Below are 14,979 nucleotides of genomic sequence, written 5' to 3'. Positions count from 1 at the left end.
CATAGTGGCGTTTCAAATTGCCACCCTTCACAAGAGCTACTGTTTCTTGGCATATTAGCCACATTGGTTTGGTGCTGGGACTCAGGATATTTTTCAGTCCATTCACCTTTGAATTGCAGTCGACTTTTCTTTTACTGACCATCTTTGAACATGCCATATTTTTCTGCTGGCGAAACTAGGCTACTAGCTACATTTATCTCACGGAAATAAAACTGGGAGCGAGGCTACTGTAGATGCGCTGTCAACTCTGCTCTGATTCGGACTGTTTAACACTTTCACAGGGGAGGAAACTAACTTTTTGGCTTACCAGCCAACTGGCGAGTAGATGATTTTTTTTACCAGCCAAACTGATTTCTTTACCAGCCAAAAATAAAATCGCTAATTGTGATAATTACTTCTTTGTATGTCTTCGTCTAAATTGATTTTCAATCATAGTAATAATCACACGTGTCTCTACTCGTTAAAATATTTATTAGCATAAAACATGAATAAGTGTCTCTACTCTCCACAATATTAGCATACAACATGTATGAATCACACTGTCTCTACTCTTCAAAATATTAGGATATCACATATTAAGATGAAAGAGGGAACTATTCTGGACTGGGTTGGGCTGAACTGGGCAGTGAAAGATGCTGGGTTGGGCTGGTCTAGGTTATACTGGGTTGGGCTGGTTTAGGTTGGACTGAGTTGGGCAGTGAAAGAACCAAGCATTTCACTGTAATGTAATAGCTAAATAAAACAACTTGAACTTGACTTGTTACATTTGCACTCTGGTTGTATGCCAAATGTATTCTGGTTGTACTGTACTTGTGCTGTAAGATGACAATACATTGGAACCGAATCGACAACGCTAGTGGTTCAGCAGGTGTATTCTGAATGCCAAGTATGACAACATCACCGTTATGAAGGGCATATGGGCGAGTGGTGATATGGGGGGAAACCCGGTAATAATAAAATGTCACTCGGCTGCATTTAAGCAAAGCCGCTCAGTATAGTCCACTATGTTGAACGCGCGTTATGGTAGCTTGTTACATGCTAGGTAGCTAGCCGGCTAATGCTGGTTGACTTGTCATTCTCATCCGACTCGAATGAGACGCGTCGCGTGCTGCTGTTCACCCCCATGTCAGACCGCACTGATATCCGAAAGCGACGACTCTACATGCAATTATTTTCATCCACTGATGTGTTTTTGTCTAAGTTTGTCTACGTTGTCAAGCCGGTGGCAGGAGTCTGTAGGTCCGCGCGCAGTGATCTGTCCACTTCCCCTAGATGGGCGGCATCTTCTAGAAAATGAGTGTTCATTGGAGGAGCTTAGAGCGCATCTGTACAACGATGATGTTCATTGGTTATGGTTGGATTATTATGAGGCGCAAATGGGAGGAATCAAGGGGCGAGTCAGAGTTCGTCTTGTGCCAGTGAGCGAATCAGCAGATTGCAGAATGATTTTTTTGTTTTGTTTTGTAATTACTAGTACTCGCCAGACTGGCGAGTGCTCTTCATGAATTACTCGCCAAACGTAAAAAATACTCGCAATTGGCGAGTAAAGTGGTCTAATTTCCTCCCCTGCTTTCAGTGCCCAGCATGTTTGCACAATAAACTGTTCCAAATCCTCTTCTTAATTAAACACGTATGATTATTCATATTTCACAGTTTTTGTTCTTCATGTTTCATTGACGACCAGGAGGCAGAAATGCAGTTCTCAATTCCATTCCATTTAATTCGTTTCTCCCTTTACAGGTTTTTCTAGAGCAGAGCAGCAGCGAGGCATAGCTTATTCTAACAAACATTCTGTTAACTAACTTCTCCCGAAGGATCAAACACACCCTTTTACAGGTGGCACGCGTTGCTAATTAGCGTTGAAGCGTGTGGCTATAGGCCTGCGTGTGGCTATAGGCCTGCGTGTGGCTATAGGCCTGCGTGTGGCTATAGGCCTGCGTGTGGCTATAGGCCTGCGTGTGGCTATAGGCCTGCGTGTGGCTATAGGCCTGCGTGTGGCTATAGGCCTGCGTGTGGCTATAGGCCCATGCGTGTGGCTATAGGCCTGCGTGTGGCTATAGGCCTGCGTGTGGCTATAGGCCTGCGTGTGGCTATAGGCCTGCGCGCAGCTGACTTCCCACTGGGGGCAAAGATGGTGCGCCACAGAATACAGTCCTATAATGCAATCTAATTCTAAACAATATGATAAACAATTTAATGTGAATCTCCATTTAGGCTATTATAAAACATATTTATGCCAATTCGATTACACCTTTTGCTACAATAATAAATGATATATTTCAAGCTGTTCAAATTATATATTACTATCAAAAAGTCACAACAGGGGAGCTCCAGTAGCTCACCACGTACCGCGAGTGCTATTTCAGCGCCGTGGACAACCGCGCTCGCGCGGATCTGGGGCTGAGCGCGTTCGAATCCCGGACGGCAGCCGTGCCTTTCCCAGAGTGTCTTTCCCCCCATCTGAACCCTTTCAGCCTGCTCTGTCGGTCGAACTTGACCAAGTATGAATGCGAAGAAAAAGCGATAAACGCTAAAAGAACCAGGTGACTGGTCAAAAGTTTAAAAAAAAAAAAAGTCACAACAAACTCCCCCCCGATGAGCTCCCAAGCGTCATCATTCTCCTAGTTCCAAGGGGTACAGCAGCTGTACCGGTCTCTTCAGGACCAGATTCTTGGGGAGTCTTAACGAACATGAACGAACCTTTCTGTCCCGTCCTACGAACACCTGTTCAATGCGACCCATTTTCCACATATGCTTTGGCTGTTTGTCTTCGTGCAGTAAAGCCAGGTCGCCCACCTTGAATGTGCTGGGCTTGTTCGATGCTGTGTGTGCTGATCTCAGCTCCATTAAATAATCCTTCTTCCATCGAATCCAGTATCCGTTGATCAGTCTCTGACGGTATTGTAACCGTTTATTGAGCTTAGCTGCGTCAGCATTAGCGGGGTAATTGGGGGGAGTGGGCAGTGGAGGTAGGGTCGTGAGTCTCTGTCCCACCAAGAAGTGGGCTGGGGTTAGCGGAGCAGGCTCTCCGCACTCTGCGTGTGTGAAGGTGAGGGGTCTTGAGTTGACAACAGCTTCCACTTCAGTAAGCAACGTTTGAAGCTCTTCAAATGTCAAAAACGCTTTTCCTAACACCTTTCTTAAGCACACCTTCACTGACCTCACCATGCGTTCCCACATCCCGCCCCACCAAGCTGCTCGTTCTACTATGTATTTCCAGGTGATCATTTTCCCTGCAAAGAACTCCTGTATCTTCGTATCCTTTATCAAATTATACATAGCTCTCAGATCTTTGTCTGCACGCTTGAATGTTTTTGCGTTGTCTGAATATATCGTGGTACAGATTCCTCGTCGGGCCACAAATCGTCTAAAGGCCAAAAGAAATGAATCTGTGCTGAGGTCTGATACTATTTCTAAATGCACAGCTCTTGTCACTGCACAAGTAAATAAAGCTACATATGCCTTTTTATTCTGGGGCTTTACATATAATGGCCCTGCGAAATCTACACCTGTTACTTCGAACGGCTGGGCCTCTGTCACCCTATCTTTGGGCAAGGGCGCAGTACATTGTTGGCCTGCTTTTAATTTACTTTTTCGACAGACGAGACACTGTTTTACCATTTTCTTCACCAACTGGCGTCCTCTTAATATCCAAAACTGTTCTCTCACCTGTGTCAAGGTGTCTTGTAAACCAGAGTGGAATACATCATTGTGCGCTCTCTTAATGGCCAGCAAGGAGAAGGGGTTAGTCCCGGACAGTATGAGAGGGTGTTTCTGTGCGTAATCCCAGTTGGTTTCCTGAAGCCGTCCTCCGACGCGCAGAAGCCCTTCATTATCCATGAACGGTTTTAGGCTCATTAATTTTGAGCCTCTATGCACTTCTCTTCCATTTAACAAATCTGATTGTTCTTTTGGGAAGCTTTCTGTTTGGGAGAGTTTTGTCCAGTATTTCTCCGCCTCTCTGATTTCCTCTGCGCACAGCGGACCAGATTTCTTTTTTTCTTTCTTCTGTGTATTGTTTGTAAAACGCAGCATCCACGCTGTGACGCGCAGGACTCGGTTGAGTTTGCTGTGTTTTCCCAGGTCAAATAGCGGGCCCAAACACATACTTGTTTTCTCCACTTTCACTATCTGGCTTTGCACCACACACTCCTCCAAATTCACTCCTTCATCAATATCATCTTTTGACGTACTTTTTCCGGTTGGCTCTCTTAACCACTGTGGCCCGTGCCACCACAGAGAGTCATCCTTTAGCGTCTTTACGCTGGAGCCCCGTGTGCCGCGATCGGCCGGGTTCTCTGCTCCATGGCAGTGCCCCCAGTTCTCTGGGAGGGTCAGGTTCTGAATTTCGATCACTCGGTTCTGAACGAACGGCTTCCATTGTTTAGCCGTGCCTTTGATCCAATGGAGAGCGATCATTGAGTCTGTCCAATAGTGTGTCTTGATTTCAGGCATTTTTAATTGTTCACATACAAACTTTCCTAGTCTAGACCCTATCAAAGCTCCCATCAGTTCTAGTCGAGGTAGGGTGATTTTCTTTAATGGAGCAACTTTAGTTTTGGCCGTTATTAGACTAGTGGCGCATTTTCCATCTATATCTGTTGTGCGCAAATAGGCTACTGCACAATAAGCTTTTTCACTTGCATCACAGAATATGTGGATCTCTTTATCTAAAAGTGTGTCGTCACTATTCTGTAGTTCTGAAGTGTAACTTCTGCTTATGGCTATAGAGCCTAAATCAGGAATTTCAGCGCACCACTGGTTCCATTTTTCGGAGAGGTCATCTGGGAGCTGTGCGTCCCAGTCGAGACCCCGTTCCCACATTTTTTGGAACAGGCATTTTACCCTAATGCTAAATGGGGATAAAAAACCTATTGGGTCAAAGATTCGTGCTGCGGATTGGAGAACTCCTCTCTTCGTGTTTTTTTTGTCTTTTAAATGTTCAATAAAATCCTTCATTTCAAACACAAAGTCGTCCGTTTCTGTTCTCCATGTCAGCCCTAACACTTTCATTGGCGTTTGGCTTTTGACTTCCACCTGTTCATTTTTCACTTGTTGTGTCCATTCTCTTTGCAGCTCATTTGAATTTGTTTTCCACTTGCACAAATCCATTCCAGCTTCAGACATGATCTCCTTGGCTGTTTGAGTGATTTTTAAAGCCGCCTCTACTGTGTGAGCACCGCAGATATAGTCATCTACGTAGAGACACTCATCTAGGGTTTTTGCGACCTCTGGATATTTATTCTCGTATTTCTTTAGATGATGACGAATTGTGGCTGCTAATAGAAATGGACTGGAGGACACTCCGAATGGAACTCGTGTCATTCTCAGAATGCTGATCTGGTCCATTGACAATGTGTCTCCGGTGGTCCAGAGAAATCTCAGTGCATCTCTGTCCTGTTCGTTTAGAGAGATCTGAAGGAAGGCCTTCGTAATGTCTGACATGAGGGCCACTTTATACTGTCTAAATCTGACTAGAATGCCTAACAGGTCTGGATTTAAATTGGGGCCGGTTTGGAGACACTCGTTAAGAGACCGACAATCTCTTCCATGTGAAGACGCATCAAATACTACTCTTAATTTAGTAGTTTCTCTTTGATCTCTAATTACAGCATGATGGGGTAAATAGTAGATAGGGTTCTCTGACTGTTTGGGCTGCACCTGTTCTACTATTTCTACTATTCCCTCGGCTAGATACTCTTGGATGACGTCATTATATTTATGGTACAGTACGGGGTTGCTATGGAATCTTCTTACCAGGTGAGCAAATCTACTCTCAGCTGTGGCGTAGTTATCAGCGATGGTATATGTGTACGTGTGCACGCTGGTGCCGCGTGCTGAAAATCGATTCTCTCAGTTCCTGATCGCTCTTAGAGTCAAACAGCCATATCACATTATAGGGGAAAAGCTTATATCTCCGTGAAAACGGGTCTGATTATCCTAAGACTGGTAAAATAGATTCCTTACCTGAGATCAGATGGTATCCAAATGGTTTATTCCAATTCCTGATCGCCATTCCGAAAATCGATCCTTTTATTGATCCAATGCTACGTACTGTAAAACACAGTAACCACGCCGCGCTGAGGGTCCAGCATGAAGCTGATCGGCCCCGATTACATGCGTGAGAAGTAAAATGTGGAGTCCGGGTTTTCTTTTCTCATGCTTTTTCATTGAGTCCAATCCAAAAGGGTGAATTACCATCTGGGAGACGATAGGGGGCGCTTTTTTCACATCTGAGTGCCTGGGGTGGCTGATTTACCAACGGTAGACTCGGTTGATGAAATATGAATTCAGATTGCTAATAAAAAAAAAACGAGAAAAAACAAATATTCTCGTTATGGGCATTCAACCCGCAGGGGGTAAACCCGAGAAAACTCGGTTTGGGCATTCAAAGTGTTAAGACCCGCCCTACTCTGCATCTGATTCGCAGACTGTGGGTGGGGGGGGGGGAAATGCTGACGGGATGCTGAATGTGATTGGACCAGAGCAGAGTACACAGACACAGACAGACTCTCGCGCAACGACTCGGCAAACAGTTGCGCGCGGGCCGCACTAACACTAAACTTTGTCAAGTAGGGCGCAGCAAAATATCATCCAGTGGGCCGCAATTGGCCCGCAGGCCGCGAGTTTGAGACCCCTGATGTGTATAGACATTTTAAGATAAGTTAATATACCGTTATACCGTTACCGTCTATGCTTCAAATTATACCGTGATATACATTTTAGACCATACCGTCCAGCCCTTTGGTGGTATCAGGTGAGAGACAAAAGGTGGATGAATGGGGGAGGGTAGACAGACCTCTGTGGTAGTGAAAGGGTTAACCTTCTGTAGTGTGATTGTGAAAGGTTAACCTTCTGTAGTGTGGTAGTGAAAGGGTTAACCTTCTGTAGTGTGTTAGTGAAAGGTTAACCCTCTGTAGTGTGGTAGTGAAAGGTTAACCTTCTGTAGTGTGTTAGGGAAAGGTTAACCTTCTGTAGTGTGTTAGTGAAAGGTTAACCTTCTGTAGTGTGTTAGTGAAAGGTTAACCTTCTGTAGTGTGGTAGTGAAAGGTTAACCTTCTGTAGTGTGATAGTGAAAGGTTAACCCTCTGTAATGTGGTAGTGAAAGGTTAACCTTCTGTAGTGTGGTAGTGAAAGGTTAACCGTCTGTAGTGTGGTAGTGAAAGGTTAACAGTCTGTAGTGTGGTAGTGAAAGGGTTAACCTTCTGTAGTGTGGTAGTGAAAGGTTAACCTTCTGTAGTGTGGTAGGTTAAGCTTCTGTAGTGTGGTAGTGAAAGGTTAACCGTCTGTAGTGTGGTAGTGAAAGGTTAACCGTCTGTAGTGTGGTAGTGAAAGGTTAACCTTCTGTAGTGTGGTAGGTTAAGCTTCTGTAGTGTGGTAGTGAAAGGTTAACCGTCTGTAGTGTGGTAGTGAAAGGTTAACCGTCTGTAGTGTGGTAGTGAAAGGTTAACCGTCTGTAGTGTGGTAGTGAAAGGGTTGATGTCTTTCATCTGTTACACACCTTTTTCAGTTAACTATTTATCTTCAGACAAATGGATCGCTAACATGAAAGGCACTGAGTTTATTCTCCTGTCACATAAAGACTGTCGGGGGGGGATGGGGGGGGGTTGACGTGATCTTCAGATGAAATGTTTGTAGAGCAGTCGTCTGGAGGTTCCTGGTTCGATTCCCGCTCCTTCCAAGGGAGTGGACCTCTCAAGACGCCCTCAGAGGATACTGTAAAGTCCTCCACAAGACCCGCAAGTGGCGTAAGGACATGGAGCATTCAGAGAGACCCTCACCATGGAGCGAGCAGGGGTGGGGTCTCTCTCCACTCCATGGAGCGAGCAGGGGTGGGGTCTCTCTCCACTCCATGGAGCGAGCAGGGGTGGGGTCTCTCTCCACACCATGGAGCGAGCAGGGGTGGGGTCTCTCCACTCCATGGGGCGAGCAGGGGTGGGGTCTCTCCACACCATGGAGCGAGCAGCGATGGAGTCTCTCAACACCATGGAGCGAGCAGGGGTGGGGTCTCTCTCCACACCATGGAGCGAGCAGGTGTGGGGTCTCTCTCCACTCCATGGGGCGAGCAGCGGTGGGGTCTCTCTCCACACCATGGGGCGAGCAGGGGTGGGGTCTCTCCACTCCATGGGGCGAGCAGGGGTGGGGTCTCTCTCCACACCATGGAGCGAGCAGGGGTGGGGTCTCTCCACTCCATGGGGCGAGCAGCGGTGGGGTCTCTCTCCACACCATGGAGCGAGCAGGCGTGGGGTCTCTCTCCACACCATGGGGCGAGCAGGCGTGGGGTCTCTCCACACCATGGAGCGAGCAGCGGTGGGGTCTCTCTCCACTCCATGGGGCAAGCAGGGGTGGGGTCTCTCTCCACACCATGGAGCGAGCAGCGGTGGAGTCTCTCAACACCATGGGGCGAGCAGGGGTGGGGTCTCTCTCCACACCATGGAGCGAGCAGGGGTGGGGTCTCTCCACACCATGGAGCGAGCAGCGGTGGACTCTCTCCACACCATGGAGCGAGCAGGGGTGGGGTCTCTCTCCACTCCATGGGGCGAGCAGGGGTGGGGTCTCTCTCCACTCCATGGAGCGAGCAGGGGTGGGGTCTCTCTCCACTCCATGGGGCGAGCAGGGGTGGGGTCTCTCTCAACATCATGGAGCGAGCAGCGGTGGGGTCTCTCTCCACTCCATGGGGCGAGCAGGCGTGGGGTCTCTCTCAACATCATGGAGCGAGCAGCGGTGGGGTCTCTCTCCACTCCATGGAGCGAGCAGGGGTGGGGTCTCTCTCCACTCCATGGAGCGAGCAGGGGTGGGGTCTCTCCACACCATGGGGCGAGCAGGGGTGGGGTCTCTCCACTCCATGGGGCGAGCAGGGGTGGGGTCTCTCCACTCCATGGAGCGAGCAGGGGTGGGGTCTCTCCACTCCATGGGGCGAGCAGGGGTGGGGTCTCTCCACTCCATGGGGCGAGCAGGGGTGGGGTCTCTCCACTCCATGGAGCGAGCAGCGGTGGGGTCTCTCTCCACACCATGGAGCGAGCAGGCGTGGGGTCTCTCTCCACACCATGGAGCGAGCAGGGGTGGGGGTCTCTCCACACCATGGAGCGAGCAGGGGTGGGGTCTCTCTCCACACCATGGAGCGAGCAGGCGTGGGGTCTCTCCACACCATGGGGCGAGCAGGGGTGGGGTCTCTCTCCACACCATGGAGCGAGCAGGCGTGGGGTCTCTCTCCACACCATGGAGCGAGCAGGTGTGGGGTCTCTCTCCACACCATGGAGCGAGCAGGCGTGGGGTCTCTCTCCACACCATGGAGCGAGCAGGTGTGGGGTCTCTCTCCACACCATGGAGCGAGCAGGTGTGGGGTCTCTCTCCACACCATGGAGCGAGCAGGTGTGGGGTCTCTCTCCACACCATGGAGCGAGCAGGCGTGGGGTCTCTCTCCACTCCATGGGGCGAGCAGGGGTGGGGTCTCTCTCCACACCATGGAGCGAGCAGCGGTGGGGTCTCTCAACACCATGTGGCGGGGTCTCTCCACACCATGGAGCAAGCAGTGGCGGGGTCTCTCTCCACACCATGGAGTGAGCAGGGGTGGGGTCTCTCTCCACACCATGGAGCGAGCAGTGGCGGGGTCTCTCTCCACACCATGGAGTGGGGTCTCTCTCCACACCGTGGAGCGAGCAGGGGTGGGGTCTCTCTCCACAGCCAGACCTGTACCTCCTCCTTGCCTTGCTCCCCTGTAAATACGTTTGCTGTGTGAATTTTTCGTTTAACCATAGAACTACCATAATACGGACTCCTTTGTAGGCCAAGTGTACTTTTTGGAAAAACGCCTAAACATACCATTAGAAAACCTTGGACATGTTCTAGGTCAGACTTCAGGCTCTGGACCCAATGTGTTTTCCAGCTAATACCTGTCGAGTTACAATCATCTGTTACAGGTATCTGCTTGCAAAATGATTCAGACGAAAATAAAGATAAAAACTTTATTTCAGTGTGTTCAAACCTCTGTAACTCTATGACAATAGCACTCAGAAATGTCTTCCACAAGAATTCTGAGTGTTTCCTTTCAAAAGAGACCAGACTTATGCATGTGCTACAAATAAGCTGTAAATGTACTTTACTTTTAATGATGCATTCGCGATAAGCGTTTTATGCTAAATGTGCAGGAGGCTAAAGGACTAACATTAGATCAGGTAAATAACAAGGTTATAATTGTAATTTGCTGTGGCGGGTTGGGGCGCTGCTGGACTAGGTTTGTTTACGTTGTATCCACATCCGTGTATACATATCATGACAATTATATATATTTATCTATTTATGTACTGTATATTTTTAAGTTTATTAAAAAAAGATGTAATAAAGTAGACCATTTCAAAGCCATCTTTTTAGTTACTGATGCCATATCAGCTTTAGACGTGTAGAAACACTGTGCTGCCCTCTTTATTGATCTGTCAAAAGCGTTTGATACAGTCGATCACCATTTACTCTTAAAAAGATTAGCTACTATTGGTTTGGATAGAAATGCATGTGATTGGTTCCAAGATGATCTAGCGGGGAGACTTGGGTGTGTAAAGTCGAGTTATGGTTATTACCCTCCAGGAAGCTCTTATTAAACTTAAATTGGTTCACATTGGTTGCCAGCCGGATATGACTATTTATATTTATTGCTTGGATGCTAGCACGTTAATCAATGGGAGGACGAGCACATTTGCGAGTGATTAAACTATAGCTTAAATTATGGCTGTGTCTAATACACCTGTCGCTTATCAATGACTTGCTTGCAGTCAACATGTACTAAACGGATTGTTTTTTCATCAGTACATTTCCGTTTTATACCGTTTTGAATACAGTTTTGAAGATTTCTAGTGATTCCAGAAAAATCTGCGAAAATAGCTCTTTACTGGAATACACAAAACACGTAATTTTTCGGCCTATCTATGAATAGTTTTCAAATAAACACTAGATTATCGATAGTATATGTGTACTTATGCACGCTAGAGAAGCGGGCTGAAAAATCGATTATCCCTGACCTGGTCAGCGCTAACGTCATACACGCAGGCCAAAGAAAATACGCATTTTTGTGTCACATATATAAATTCTTTTCAGTGCATTTCAAGTAGATAAGCTATTACGTTGAAGAATAGACACTTAGAGGCCAGAGTTAAATTTGTACTCTCTCTCTCTCTGAAGTGACTTCTCGCTATCTGCAAACAGCTCCACTGTCTGTGTGTATACTTAGTAGCCTCCAGATCAGGGGGCGAAACTAGAGCCCGCCACCTGCCATTGGCGCTCAGTTTTTACGTTTGGCGCCTCCCACTGAGAGGTCTGCCCGCCGTGTGGCGGGCAATCAAATAGTCATGTGAAAACCGAAAATCATGATCCAATTCTGAGCGGAGTTCTCACTCGCTGTCTCAGCACAGAGACATTGAGGCATTGCTGCTCCTACCACTCCCGCACCTGTTTCTGTATGCTGCTGCATGTAAACAGAGGCTATTGCCTCGGACAGTCACAGTGACTGACGTTAGTCTAGTCAGAGGGACCTCCGTGAGCTAATGTTAGCTACTGTTACAAAATGACCCAGTCAACTATTCACTTTTAGTTTAATACATGAGGCATTGTGTAACGTTATCCAGCTGGCTAGCTACTGATAGCTCCCGACATCAACAACTGCTCCAGCAAGTGTCCAGTGCATAATACCTCTGTTGGCTAGGTAGCTCATGTTAGCTCACTAGTCACTACGAAATGTCCCAGTAAACTAAATAGTTCAGAGGCGTTGTCCCAACGCCATCCAGCAGTAGCTACACATAGCTCCTGACATCAATGTCCTACAACATGCGTATTCGAGCCCCTGGCTTACATCGCATGAGGGCTGCTGACTAGGGTCCAGGTGCAGCGCAGGAGAATCCTTTCATGCTGAATGTAAGAGTTTAGGGTCCAGCTGCAGCGCCGGAGAATCCTTGCTGGAGCTGGAGGCCACTCGAGTATACACAGACAGTGGAGCTGTTTGCAGACAGCGAGGTGGCGATGTCTCGCAGATAATAAAACTACAAGTATGATTATATAATATATATATTTTATTAAAAGAAATATTTTTTTATATAAAATAATAATAATTTTTTTAATCAAAAAAAAGTTGGCAGGTAAGAAATATGCTTGGCGGGTAGATTCTTCCCATCTACCCGCCACTGGCCGGTGAGTCAAAAAGTTAATTTCGCCCCCTGCTCCAGATGCAGCCAGGATTCTCCGGCGCTGCAGCTGGACCCTATTGGTATACTGTGCTTTGGTCAAATCACATTCAGCATGCCCTCAGCTCGAATACGCATCGAATCAATGTTATAAGACAGTGGGTCTCATTCCCGAAATTTTTTCAAAGATATATTCTGGAAGACTTATCTTGGAACCACTGAGACATAATCTATGACAAGTACACTCTGAGTCCTGAACGTGCTGGAGATATGTCTTAAGTGGCTGAAACGGTCGCAGAAATTATATGATCTGATATCTGCTTGGAGAATGGCATTCTGTCGTAAACTCCAAAGCGCGTTCAGCTCATTTGCATACAAAACACCGCTTCCATAGCTGTGTGACGCAGCTGTGTGAAATGGAATGGCGGAAGTGCTTTGCGAGCCGCGTGATTACGAAACCTAGCGTCAGTCAGTGCCAATCAGAGAGCGTTTCCGAGAAATGCGGCTAGGTTTCGTAATCACGCTTGCGCCCATCAAAACTAGATTAGATTAATGTATTGGCATCATATACAGCTCGTGGTACACACCTGCCGCAGCGCGTGCGCACACACAGACACACACACACGCGCGCACGCAGTACTGTATATGAATGAATGAATGACATATAATATATATAGCCTACGGCGGGCGTAATGAATGATGGCTTATTATTCCATAATTAAGCCCATAGGCTACTGTTCATTCGTAGGCGCACACAAGACTTGTTATGGAATATTAATGCAGTCTATTTCCACCGATTAGCTTTAGTTCTTATTTATTTATCCACTGTCATTTCAGTGTTGGTGTATAGGCTATACAGTGTATTTCAATATAAGTTTAATTGATTAATGATATATTCGAAGGAATGCAGGTTTATAGCTATATCAACCCCCTCCAATGTACAGTAAATGACCAAGTATGGTTTTGTCAATATTCCAATGTACAGTTCGGCAGGACTCACTCCATATGTGGTCTGGGCACTCGCTAATGTTAGAGAGACTCAGTCTTCACACAGTGAACATCGATCGCTGCAAATAACTCGAAAAAACAACATGATTTGGACGTATATATTATTATACAACCTGGAAATGGACCGGATATTTCTACATCCCATAATAGGAAAATGTCTGTTCCACGCTCATCGCCCAACGGCGCGAGGAAGATACGGTAAGATACGGTAAGATTCAGCGTTATTTTTCAATGTGTACGATACTAACTGCTATGATGAACATTTGACCCACATTAGATGAATGGTATAACGCTGCCCACGGAATTATAAACGCCCCCTCGGCCATCCGGTCAACATCAGATGACGTGTAGTAACTTCCAGAAGTACGTGCCGTTGAAATTTATTATCTGGCACAGATCGCTATCAAACTGTATTTCATCATCAATATAATGCATTTGGAGCTATAAATCACGTTCTGGAGAAAGCTGCAGAAAGAGATGAAAACATAGTTCAAGTTCTTTAATAGTTGTCATACAGAAGTACAGAATACTTTCATACAAAATGCTTCTTACTGTTACGCTCCAGAGACTGTGCTAGACAAGATAGTATCAAATAACATAATAACATAATATAGCATGAATTTAGAAGAAGAAAATGAGGTCACAGTGTTCGGTATAGACATATGTACAATGTTCTGAGTTACCATATAATATACAATACACAATACTATGCAGTGTACTAATGTACAGTACTATCTAGTGCAAAGCAGAAATGGGATGAGGTACAATTTTAGGTACAATTTACAGTAAGGTGTACGAGTTGTAGTGCAATCCTTCATCCATAAATATAAAGTGTGGGGAGTGGGTGCTACAGTGTGTTTGTTTAAAGTGGGTGTGTGCTATAAAGTGTGTGGAGTGGGTGCTACAGTGTGTTTGTTTAAAGTGAGTGTGTGCGTGTGGATGTGTGTGCTATGTGCGTTTGGTGGTTGTTGTTGTGTAGTGTTCATTCATTGTTCGTTTAGCAGCCTGATGGCCTGGGGATAGAAGCTTACATTAGACCATATTTTAGTATGAATATGTGAATGAAAAAGTTTAACGTTGCTTCACCCTGAACAATACATATAGGACTTTGAATGGGCCCTAATAATGGCAATCTAGCAATAGGATTTAAAAAGTTATAGCCCTGCAAAGAAGGGGAACTTCTCCATAGACAAATAGAGCTGGCAACCCATGGTATATAATGAATTTAAACCTCCGGCACCCAAAGTGTTAAAGTCTCTATCCTTGTCTCCCCGTGGAGCTGTGCTGCTGGTGATATACAGTGACGGGGTGTTTGTCTGTGAATGTGAAAGAAAATAAATCTCCGTCCCCTTTACGAGACCCCTCTCGTTCCCGCACTACATCCTCTCCCCCCTCCTCTCTCCTCTCTCCCCCCTCTCCCCCTCTCCCCCTCCTCCCCTCCTCTCCTCTCCCCTCCTCTCTCCCCCCTCTCCCCTCCTCCTCTCCTCTCCCCTCCTCTCCCCCTCCTCTCCTCTCTCCCCCTCCTCTCCCCTCCTCTCTCTCCTCTCCCCCCTCCTCTCTCCTCTCTCCCCTCTCCCCCTCCTCCTCTCCTCTCCCCTCCTCTCTCCCCCCCTCTCCCATCCTCACGCCGCTGTGCTCTTAAAGGTCTGTCTCTCGCTCTCGCTCTCTCTCTCACTCTCTCTCTCTCTCTCTCTCTCTCTCGCTCTCTCTCTCTCTCTCTCACCTCTCTCTCTCTCTCGCTCGCTTCGCGCTTCGCTCAGCTCTCTCTCTCTCTCTCTCTCTCTCTCTCTCTCTCTCTCTCTCT

General features: G+C 46.9%; 1 protein-coding gene across 1 annotated transcript in view; it reads left to right on the top strand.

Moving 5' to 3' along the window:
• LOC311226655 (DENN domain-containing protein 4C-like) overlaps nucleotides 1-14,979 on the top strand; it is a gene marked incomplete at its 3' end in the record, with an annotated part of 128,255 nt that overhangs the window by 75,788 nt on the left and 37,488 nt on the right. The window lies entirely within an intron of this gene.

The sequence above is a fragment of the Notolepis coatsorum genome, assembly GCF_963971535.1.
Source record: "Notolepis coatsorum genome assembly, chromosome: 4".
NCBI classification, from domain to species: domain Eukaryota; kingdom Metazoa; phylum Chordata; class Actinopteri; order Aulopiformes; family Paralepididae; genus Notolepis; species Notolepis coatsorum.
This window is presented reverse-complemented; position numbering and strand designations above follow the sequence as displayed.